This window comes from Ornithodoros turicata, chromosome 3, assembly GCF_037126465.1.
Source record: "Ornithodoros turicata isolate Travis chromosome 3, ASM3712646v1, whole genome shotgun sequence".
NCBI classification, from domain to species: Eukaryota; Metazoa; Arthropoda; class Arachnida; order Ixodida; family Argasidae; genus Ornithodoros; species Ornithodoros turicata.
Window position 1 is genome coordinate 102,856,624 of NC_088203.1, and position 11,288 is coordinate 102,867,911.

Sequence of the window (11,288 nt, forward strand, 5' to 3'; positions counted from 1 at the left end):
TTGAGTGATGTCTCCGCACATCAGTAACAGGTTGATCTGCAAGAAATAGCACCTAGAATCTTTGCACTATCTGTGCGGAAAATAATGGGCCTAACATTTGGGTGGCAACGGATAGACAGGTGCCTTTTGGCCCTTCATACCACTCTGCGAGGCTAAATTGCAATAAACTTCATTGCACGCAGCAAAAAAGATCGCTCAGCAAAAAAAAAAAAAAAAGAAACAGAAGAAAACAGTCGGCCCAACTTTCGTGAACGGCTGCGGCATTATCATTGGGCTCGTGCAGTGTACCTTAATTAGTATAGAAGACTGTTGCCAGCGACCTGTAACAGCCGATGACTCTCTACGGGGCTAGTGGGGTCGGTTGGCACATGACAACAGCGTAGACAAGAATCGCAAAAAGACAATCAGTGAACGTATTTCAACCTTTAATCATAATCACCCCGTATTAACCACATGATAAAATGTTGAAAGTTCGACGTTCCCCCATCTGTCCGGGTCGCTTTCGTCGCGTCTTCGCTGATGACACTCCAAACTTGTTCGGATTTTTACTTGATTGATATTACTAGTACATTCCTGCCAAGTTTCTGAGCAAACCCTACATGGCCGATTTGTAATATTGATGCCCATCAATGCCACCAGACTTAGATTGGTTCAGTCGCAGGCTTGCTGATCTCCCGAGTGTATTCGAGCGAAGATTCTTCGAGTGCAGGAGACTTGAAACGGATCTTTTTTGCCCGCCGTTTTCCGCAGTGGTTGATACGTTTCTGATGACTAACAAATGGAACTGATTGACCTGCGGTGCGACGCTCGTCCACGTTCGGTACAACTTACGTCCGATAGTAATTATTCGTTAGTTTGCTTCGCGAGGCAACTGTGTCAACGTGTGTCTGCGAGCATGCCTTTTCTGCGATAAGCCTCAATAAGGTAAAGTTGTACTCACAACTAACAAACGAACACCCCAACGCAGTCCTGAATGTTGTAGTTGCGCAATGACTTTCACACGATGTTGAAGCAATACTTTAAAACAAGAGGCGCCAAGTTTCCTCGTGACAAGCCAATAAAAAGGATTGCTGACCCAGTGATTGAGCAACGCTAAGTAATACATTTTATGTCGTTTCAACTTCTGTGTTGTGTCATCGATATCAGAAACAGGCTACCCCAAAGCCGTGGTACGCTTCCCGCGTAGTTCCCCCAGGGCTCAATGCGGCCCGTGGACTCAGTTCGGCACCTCTGGTATATACCATCGAGAATAGTAAACTGAGTAGAGAACATATGAGCAGAGTGCATCATCAATGTCCTCACTTGCCCTGCTTCAACGGCAATGGCCCTTGAACACAGCCCGCCGTTGAACGTTTAATTCGCGTACTTTGTAAACGGAGCATTAAAGCAGTATGGCCAAGACATTGTCGTATCGTACATACCTCGCTGAGGAACATTCCTCTTTCAGGTGAATCCTTCAATGAACAAGTCTCGGTTTCATTCAGAGTCCTGCTCATCTGAGATGCGGGGGGGGGGGGGGGGGACGTCCCTACTCCACCGACTGCCTCATGCTGTGGACGAGGGCACACGGCTAGTGAAACAGGCGCCACCCCCTTATGGCACGATGCTTTTGATATTGCGTATCTTGTGTTTACCCGGCAAAGAGAGTATACTGACACTTTCCAAGGGCAATGCATGATTAGTCAACCGCAAAACAGATCTTCACCAAGATTTAGATCACCACCACCTCTCCCCGTTTGCCGTCTGCTACTCCGTAACCACCAACTCCCTGACGCGCACCTGCTCTTCCCACCCGCTGACACCACGCGCACCTGAAACCGTATTTTGATATAGAAGGGATACACTTCTGATCAAACAATTGATTTTAAAACGTGGTCACAGGTATGTATATGAGCGAACCCTCCAAATTTTCTTGAGGCGCACTATGTCACAGCGTAAGCCCTACTCCGCGCGCCGGCTGGGCCCTTGGGTTTTCATTTTCTCCCTGGGATTTTTGCAGAATGACAGCGTTTGTAACTTCACCACATTGCACGCTTTTAGCCAACCGTCGTTCCGAATGGATATCATTCTGTGTTCTGATTTGTTCAAAACGGGGGAGGCGCCTATCTGGGACATGCATAATGTATCCCAGATAGGCGCCTCCTCCCATTTTCAACAAATCAATACACAGAATGATATCATTCGGAATAATGGTTGGCTATATGAGCGTTACTTCGGAAGTTACTTCGAAAGAAGAAGCGGAAGTTACTCGTCGTGTAACTTCGCTAATTACTATTTGTGCCGAGTAACTGTACTTGTAACTTAGGTACTTTATTCGCGAACTAACTGTCACTCTTACTTTTTCGACTCTTTCCAAGGCACATAAGAAGGGACATACATCATGCACTCTTAAAAATGAACTTCACCGCACAGCACGCTCTTAGCCAACCATTATCTCGAACGATATCGCTATGTTACCTGATTTGTTCAAAACGGTAGGCGTACGCCTTTTCTGTGACACTTATGCGGTTCATAATTGTCACAAAAATGGCGTACGCCTCCCGTTTTCAGTAAATCAGGGCAGAGAACGATATCATTCGAGATTATGGTTGGCTCGAAGCGTGCTATGCGGTGGAGTTCATTTCTAAGAGTGTGGACGCTTTGTACTGCAGGGTGCAGGCCAGAATAGTGAAGAAGAAAAGAATCCTACGTACTGGTGAAAGGGCTCGCCGTTGTCGACCTCAGAGAGGTGGGCAACGTCACCACTGACGCCCTGGGGAAAGTGCGTCCTGGGCCGACTTCTAAGGGAACTGTGCCGACATATGTCTGAAAGTGTCTGAGGGAAAACCAGGAGAAAACCCAGACAGCACAGCCGGCACCGGGATTCGAACACGGGTACCTCCCAGTCCCGAAGTGACATGACCAGCACGCTAACCACTGAGCCACACGAGCTGGTAGAATCAGCTCAGAGAGCTCAGAGTTACGTCCATTCCTATTGGCAGTCGTAAGCACGTGACTTCTCGCTCGCTGCATCACTGGTATAGCGTCGTGCGCTGTGATGTCAAAGCCGCGTGAGTCTCTGTATTCGCGGCGCCCATTTTCTCCGCTTCTATTGCCCTTTTCGCTGTGAAACTTTCGGGGCAGGTTCAGAGTGGTGCAAAGAACCGCCTCTTACGTTTATCTAGGATAACGTAGGATGACCTGTCCCAACCCCTTTTATGGGAAATGTCGCACACGGCTAATATAACTATGAGGTATCTCTTAGGCCCATCATCTTCTGTAGGTAATAGAAGGATCATGGTATGCATTGATCATCATACACGCTACACCAAAACCGCAGCGCTTGCCTCGTCGACGGCACCAGACGCTGCCAGTTTCCCCTAAGAAACACATATTTGTCGCTGGAGCGGAAGTGACGTCTACTAGATGTTATAGATCGAGAAGTTACCTGTCGAAAAGAACTCTTAGAAAGAAAAAGAAAAAAAGAAACTTAGTTACAGAAACGAGTTACCTCGAAATCTGCTAGATGTATTCCCGCTTTCTATCCAGACCGTTCAGTATGCTCTGATATATGAAACTCCGGCATTCATAATCTCAAAGTAAAGTCGTTGTTTTGCTACGAGAGATATTTAACGCAATATTTATAGCTGAACTTATTTTTGCTTACTGATTTCGCATTGAGAGGAAGGCAGCGCATCATTACTACTATCGCTGGTTTTTATTATCGAGTGTTTTGGAGAAGCCGGCTATTGCGTTTTGTAGGAGCGTTTTTCTTTCCTAACTCCAACTCCAACTGTTACTACATCCTACTGTCACTAATACCATATTACTACCGTCATCAGCAGCACGCGCATGGTACAAAAGCCCGTGAAGAAGCAGAAGCAGTGTCTCGTTCACCCGTTCGGTTGCTCACTCCTTCCCTTGCCTTGCCGAGCACATCAGCTCTCACCGCCGGATAACATCAATTATGGGTAAGCAGTGTTCCGTTTTTTTTTTTTTTTTTTCTTTGCAACCGTTGCCTACGTTCCTTAACGATACACACGGCATACTGGCACATCCACCTTTTTGACGCGGTCAAGTTTCGAGCTGTGTAGTCCTAATGTGGTTCAGGTGTGAAATTAGGAACATGGTTGGTCGTTCGTTTTTGATAACTATTACTTGTGCGGCCACGTGCCTGCTAGCTGGAAAGTTCACCTCGGTGTGGTCAGTCGTAGACGTGTAGTGGTACGGTTCCGCTTAGTCATTGCGAGCGTCTACGATAACTGAAATTACCGCTGTTCCTTGGACTAAGGGCACTTGACCACAGAAGAGAAGGAAGCAGCCCTCTCAAAAAATTACGAATGAAACCAACGTTTCAAGCGCTGTTACCCTAGCACGGCGTAGCGCTTCCTCCGCTCATGTTTTGCAGCAGGTAAAGACTGTCCCACGTAACGACCGCCAAGCTCTAAAAAAATATATATTGTTGTGAAGACAAGTCGAAGCCGATAGCCAGTATTTTCGTTTATACTAATTAGCTGAGAGCCGAAGTATCAATGAAAAGTAAGTTTGTTTTCTTAAAATCAAATCAACATATTCTCGAATAAGGTGTCCTGAACGCGGCACCCTTTACGGGTTTTTTCGCCAAGAGAACCCGAGAGTATCACCTGACTGTCTGCGCACGCGCGTGTACGCACTGGCACGCATTCTTCTTCGAACGAGATTAAGCGTTTGCTACGGTTGTCCACCGAAAGCGGATGTCCAGCTTTCACTACATGCTCAATATGACAGGGCTTGTGGTACATGCTTGTCCATAGCTTGTCCAAGCCGTATAAATATCGTGAGCTAAAATGGTATAACGGCAGTTTCCTAGAAAGCCGCCATCTTGCCTGATATCACTCTGCCGCCATTACAGCGGGGTGGGAGGCGTCAATGCGCCCAGTGATGTGCCGCAACCAATACGGCAGCTTCCTAGAGAGCACCCATCTCGCCTGACGTCACTCGGTAGCCCTTTCAGCAGGGTAATGGACGCGCCCAATTACATGTGCCGCAACCAATACGGCAGCTTCCTAGAGAGTACCCATCTCTCCTGAAGTCACTCGGTAGCCCTTTCAGCGGGGTAATGGACGCGCCCAATTACATGTGCCGCAACCAATACGGCAGCTTCCTAGAGAGCACCCATCTCGCCTGACGTCACTCGGTAGCCCTTTCAGCAGGGTAATGGACGCGCCCAATTACATGTGCCGCAACCAATACGGCAGCTTCCTAGAGAGTACCCATCTCTCCTGAAGTCACTCGGTAGCCCTTTCAGCGGGGTAATGGACGCGCCCAATTACATGTGCCGCAACCAATACGGCAGCTTCCTAGAGCGCACCCATCTCGCCTGACGTCACTCGGTAGCCCTTTCAGCAGGGTAATGGACGCGCCCAATTACATGTGCCGCAACCAATACGGCAGCTTCCTAGAGCGCACCCATCTCGCCTGACGTCACTCGGTAGCCCTTTCAGCAGGGTAATGGACGCGCCCAATTACATGTGCCGCAACCAATACGGCAGCTTCCTAGAGAGTACCCATCTCTCCTGAAGTCACTCGGTAGCCCTTTCAGCGGGGTAATGGACGCGCCCAATTACATGTGCCGCAACCAATACGGCAGCTTCCTAGAGAGTACCCATCTCTCCTGAAGTCACTCGGTAGCCCTTTCAGCAGGGTAATGGACGCGCCCAATTACATGTGCCGCAACCAATACGGCAGCTTCCTAGAGCGCACCCATCTCGCCTGACGTCACTCGGTAGCCCTTTCAGCAGGGTAATGGACGCGCCCAATTACATGTGCCGCAACCAATACGGCAGCTTCCTAGAGAGTACCCATCTCTCCTGAAGTCACTCGGTAGCCCTTTCAGCGGGGTAATGGACGCGCCCAATTACATGTGCCGCAACCAATACGGCAGCTTCCTAGAGAGCACCCATCTCGTCTGACGTCACTCGGTAGCCCTTTCAGCGGGGTAATGGACGCGCCCAATTACATGTGCCGCAACCAATACGGCAGCTTCCTAGAGCGCACCCATCTCGCCTGACGTCACTCGGTAGCCCTTTCAGCAGGGTAATGGACGCGCCCAATTACATGTGCCGCAACCAATACGGCAGCTTCCTAGAGAGCACCCATCTCGCCTGACGTCACTCGGTAGCCCTTTCAGCAGGGTAATGGACGCGCCCAATTACATGTGCCGCAACCAATACGGCAGCTTCCTAGAGAGCACCCATCTCGCCTGACGTCACTCGGTAGCCCTTTCAGCAGGGTAATGGACGCGCCCAATTACATGTGCCGCAACCAATACGGCAGCTTCCTAGAGCGGCACCCATCTCGCCTGACGTCACTCGGTAGCCCTTTCAGCAGGGTAATGGACGCGCCCAATTACATGTGCCGCAACCAATACGGCAGCTTCCTAGAGAGCACCCATCTCGCCTGACGTCACTCGGTAGCCCTTTCAGCAGGGTAATGGACGCGCCCAATTACATGTGCCGCAACCAATACGGCAGCTTCCTAGAGAGCACCCATCTCGCCTGACGTCACCCGGTAGCCCTTACAGGGGTGGGAGCATGGACGCGCGCAGTGATATGTTCTGCAACCAATACGGCAGTTTCCTAGAAAGCACCTATCTCGCCTGACGTCATCCGGAAGCCCTTACACCGTGGCGCGGGGGGTCATGCACGCGCCCAGTTATATGTGCTACAACCAATACGGCAGCTTCCTAGAGAGCACCCATCTCGTCTGACGTCACCCGGTAGCCCTTACAGGGGTGGGAGCATGAACGCGCGCAGTGATATGTTCTGCAACCAATACGGCAGTTTCCTAGAGAGCACCTATCTCGCCTGACGTCATCCGGAAGCCCTTACACCGTGGCGCGGGGGGTCATGCACGCGCCCAGTTATATGTGCTACAACCAAAACGGCAGCTTCCTAGAGAGCACCCATCTCGTCTGACGTCACCCGGTAGCCCTTACAGGGGTGGGAGCATGGACGCGCGCAGTGATATGTTCTGCAACCAATACGGCAGTTTCCTAGAGAGCACCTATCTCGCCTGACGTCATCCGGAAGCCCTTACACCGTGGCGCGGGGGGTCATGCACGCGCCCAGTTATATGTGCTACAACCAATACGGCAGCTTCCTAGAGAGCACCCATCTCGTCTGACGTCACCCGGTAGCCCTTACAGGGGTGGGAGCATGGACGCGCGCAGTGATATGTTCTGCAACCAATACGGCAGTTTCCTAGAGAGCACCTATCTCTCCTGACGTCATCCGGAAGCCCTTACACCGTGGCGCGGGGGGTCATGCACGCGCCCAGTTATGTGCTACAACCAATACGGCAGCTTCCTAGAGAGCACCCATCTCGCCTGACGTCACCCGGTAGCCCTTACAGGGGTGGGAGCATGGACGCGCGCAGTGATATGTTCTGCAACCAATACGGCAGTTTCCTAGAGAGCACCTATCTCGCCTGACGTCATCCGGAAGCCCTTACACCGTGGCGCGGGGGGTCATGCACGCGCCCAGTTATATGTGCTACAACCAATACGGCAGCTTCCTAGAGAGCACCCATCTCGTCTGACGTCACCCGGTAGCCCTTACAGGGGTGGGAGCATGGACGCGCGCAGTGATATGTTCTGCAACCAATACGGCAGTTTCCTAGAGAGCACCTATCTCTCCTGACGTCATCCGGAAGCCCTTACACCGTGGCGCGGGGGGTCATGCACGCGCCCAGTTATGTGCTACAACCAATACGGCAGCTTCCTAGAGAGCACCCATCTCGCCTGACGTCACCCGGTAGCCCTTACAGGGGTGGGAGCATGGACGCGCGCAGTGATATGTTCTGCAACCAATACGGCAGTTTCCTAGAGAGCACCTATCTCGCCTGACGTCATCCGGAAGCCCTTACACCGTGGCGCGGGGGGTCATGCACGCGCCCAGTTATATGTGCTACAACCAATACGGCAGCTTCCTAGAGAGCACCCATCTCGTCTGACGTCACCCGGTAGCCCTTACAGGGGTGGGAGCATGGACGCGCGCAGTGATATGTTCTGCAACCAATACGGCAGTTTCCTAGAGAGCACCTATCTCTCCTGACGTCATCCGGAAGCCCTTACACCGTGGCGCGGGGGGTCATGCACGCGCCCAGTTATGTGCTACAACCAATACGGCAGCTTCCTAGAGAGCACCCATCTCGCCTGACGTCACCCGGTAGCCCTTACAGGGGTGGGAGCATGGACGCGCGCAGTGATATGTTCTGCAACCAATACGGCAGTTTCCTAGAGAGCACCTATCTCGCCTGACGTCATCCGGAAGCCCTTACACCGTGGCGCGGGGGGTCATGCACGCGCCCAGTTATATGTGCTACAACCAATACGGCAGCTTCCTAGAGAGCACCCATCTCGTCTGACGTCACCCGGTAGCCCTTACAGGGGTGGGAGCATGGACGCGCGCAGTGATATGTTCTGCAACCAATACGGCAGTTTCCTAGAGAGCACCTATCTCGCCTGACGTCATCCGGAAGCCCTTACACCGTGGCGCGGGGGGTCATGCACGCGCCCAGTTATATGTGCTACAACCAATACGGCAGCTTCCTAGAGAGCACCCATCTCGTCTGACGTCACCCGGTAGCCCTTACAGGGGTGGGAGCATGGACGCGCGCAGTGATATGTTCTGCAACCAATACGGCAGTTTCCTAGAGAGCACCTATCTCTCCTGACGTCATCCGGAAGCCCTTACACCGTGGCGCGGGGGGTCATGCACGCGCCCAGTTATGTGCTACAACCAATACGGCAGCTTCCTAGAGAGCACCCATCTCGCCTGACGTCACCCGGTAGCCCTTACAGGGGTGGGAGCATGGACGCGCGCAGTGATATGTTCTGCAACCAATACGGCAGTTTCCTAGAGAGCACCTATCTCGCCTGACGTCATCCGGAAGCCCTTACACCGTGTCGCGGGGGGTCATGCACGCGCCCAGTTATGTGCTGCAACCAATACGGCAGCTTCCTAGAGAGCACCCATCTCGCCTGACGTCACCCGGTAGCCCTTACAGGGGTGGGAGCATGGACGCGCGCAGTGATATGTTCTGCAACCAATACGGCAGTTTCCTAGAGAGCACCTATCTCGCCTGACGTCATCCGGAAGCCCTTACACCGTGGCGCGGGGGGTCATGCACGCGCCCAGTTATATGTGCTACAACCAATACGGCAGCTTCCTAGAGAGCACCCATCTCGTCTGACGTCACCCGGTAGCCCTTACAGGGGTGGGAGCATGGACGCGCGCAGTGATATGTTCTGCAACCAATACGGCAGTTTCCTAGAGAGCACCTATCTCTCCTGACGTCATCCGGAAGCCCTTACACCGTGGCGCGGGGGGTCATGCACGCGCCCAGTTATGTGCTACAACCAATACGGCAGCTTCCTAGAGAGCACCCATCTCGCCTGACGTCACCCGGTAGCCCTTACAGGGGTGGGAGCATGGACGCGCGCAGTGATATGTTCTGCAACCAATACGGCAGTTTCCTAGAGAGCACCTATCTCGCCTGACGTCATCCGGAAGCCCTTACACCGTGGCGCGGGGGGTCATGCACGCGCCCAGTTATATGTGCTACAACCAATACGGCAGCTTCCTAGAGAGCACCCATCTCGTCTGACGTCACCCGGTAGCCCTTACAGGGGTGGGAGCATGGACGCGCGCAGTGATATGTTCTGCAACCAATACGGCAGTTTCCTAGAGAGCACCTATCTCGCCTGACGTCATCCGGAAGCCCTTACACCGTGGCGCGGGGGGTCATGCACGCGCCCAGTTATATGTGCTACAACCAATACGGCAGCTTCCTAGAGAGCACCCATCTCGTCTGACGTCACCCGGTAGCCCTTACAGGGGTGGGAGCATGGACGCGCGCAGTGATATGTTCTGCAACCAATACGGCAGTTTCCTAGAGAGCACCTATCTCTCCTGACGTCATCCGGAAGCCCTTACACCGTGGCGCGGGGGGTCATGCACGCGCCCAGTTATGTGCTACAACCAATACGGCAGCTTCCTAGAGAGCACCCATCTCGCCTGACGTCACCCGGTAGCCCTTACAGGGGTGGGAGCATGGACGCGCGCAGTGATATGTTCTGCAACCAATACGGCAGTTTCCTAGAGAGCACCTATCTCGCCTGACGTCATCCGGAAGCCCTTACACCGTGTCGCGGGGGGTCATGCACGCGCCCAGTTATGTGCTGCAACCAATACGGCAGCTTCCTAGAGAGCACCCATCTCGTCTGACGTCACCCGGTAGCCCTTACAGGGGTGGGAGCATGGACGCGCTCAGTGATATGTTCTGCAACCAATACGGCAGTTTCCTAGAGAGCACCTATCTCGCCTGACGTCATCCGGAAGCCCTTACACCGTGGCGCGGGGGGTCATGCACGCGCCCAGTTATGTGCTGCAACCAATACGGCAGCTTCCTAGAGAGCACCCATCTCGTCTGACGTCACCCGGTAGCCCTTACAGGGGTGGGAGCATGGACGCGCGCAGTGATATGTTCTGCAACCAATACGGCAGTTTCCTAGAGAGCACCTATCTCGCCTGACGTCATCCGGAAGCCCTTACACCGTGTCGCGGGGGGTCATGCACGCGCCCAGTTATGTGCTGCAACCAATACGGCAGCTTCCTAGAGAGCACCCATCTCGTCTGACGTCACCCGGTAGCCCTTACAGGGGTGGGAGCATGGACGCGCTCAGTGATATGTTCTGCAACCAATACGGCAGTTTCCTAGAGAGCACCTATCTCGCCTGACGTCATCCGGAAGCCCTTACACCGTGGCGCGGGGGGTCATGCACGCGCCCAGTTATGTGCTGCAACCAATACGGCAGCTTCCTAGAGAGCACCCATCTCGTCTGACGTCACCCGGTAGCCCTTACAGGGGTGGGAGCATGGACGCGCTCAATGATATGTTCTGCAACCAATACGGCAGTTTCCTAGAGAGCACCTATCTCGCCTGACGTCATCCGGAAGCCCTTACACCGTGGCGCGGGGGGTCATGGACGCGCCCAGTTATATGTGCTACAACCAATACGGCAGCTTCCTAGAGAGCACCCATCTCGTCTGACGTCACCCGGTAGCCCTTACAAGGGTGGGAGCATGGACGCGCGCAGTGATATGTTCTGCAACCAATACGGCAGTTTCCTAGAGAGCACCTATCTCTCCTGACGTCATCCGGCAGCCCTTACAGCGTGGCGCGGGGGGTCATGGACGCGCCCAGTTATATGTGCTGCAACCAATACGGCAGTTTCCTAGAGAGCGCCTATCTCGCCCGGTAGCCCT

The 11,288-nt window shown here is 53.2% G+C and overlaps 1 protein-coding gene across 1 annotated transcript in view; it reads right to left on the reverse strand.

Annotated features, from left to right (window-relative positions):
* LOC135387593 (membrane metallo-endopeptidase-like 1) overlaps positions 1–11,288 on the reverse strand; it is a 132,204-nt gene that overhangs the window by 68,617 nt on the left and 52,299 nt on the right. The gene's annotated exons all lie outside the window — the stretch shown is intronic.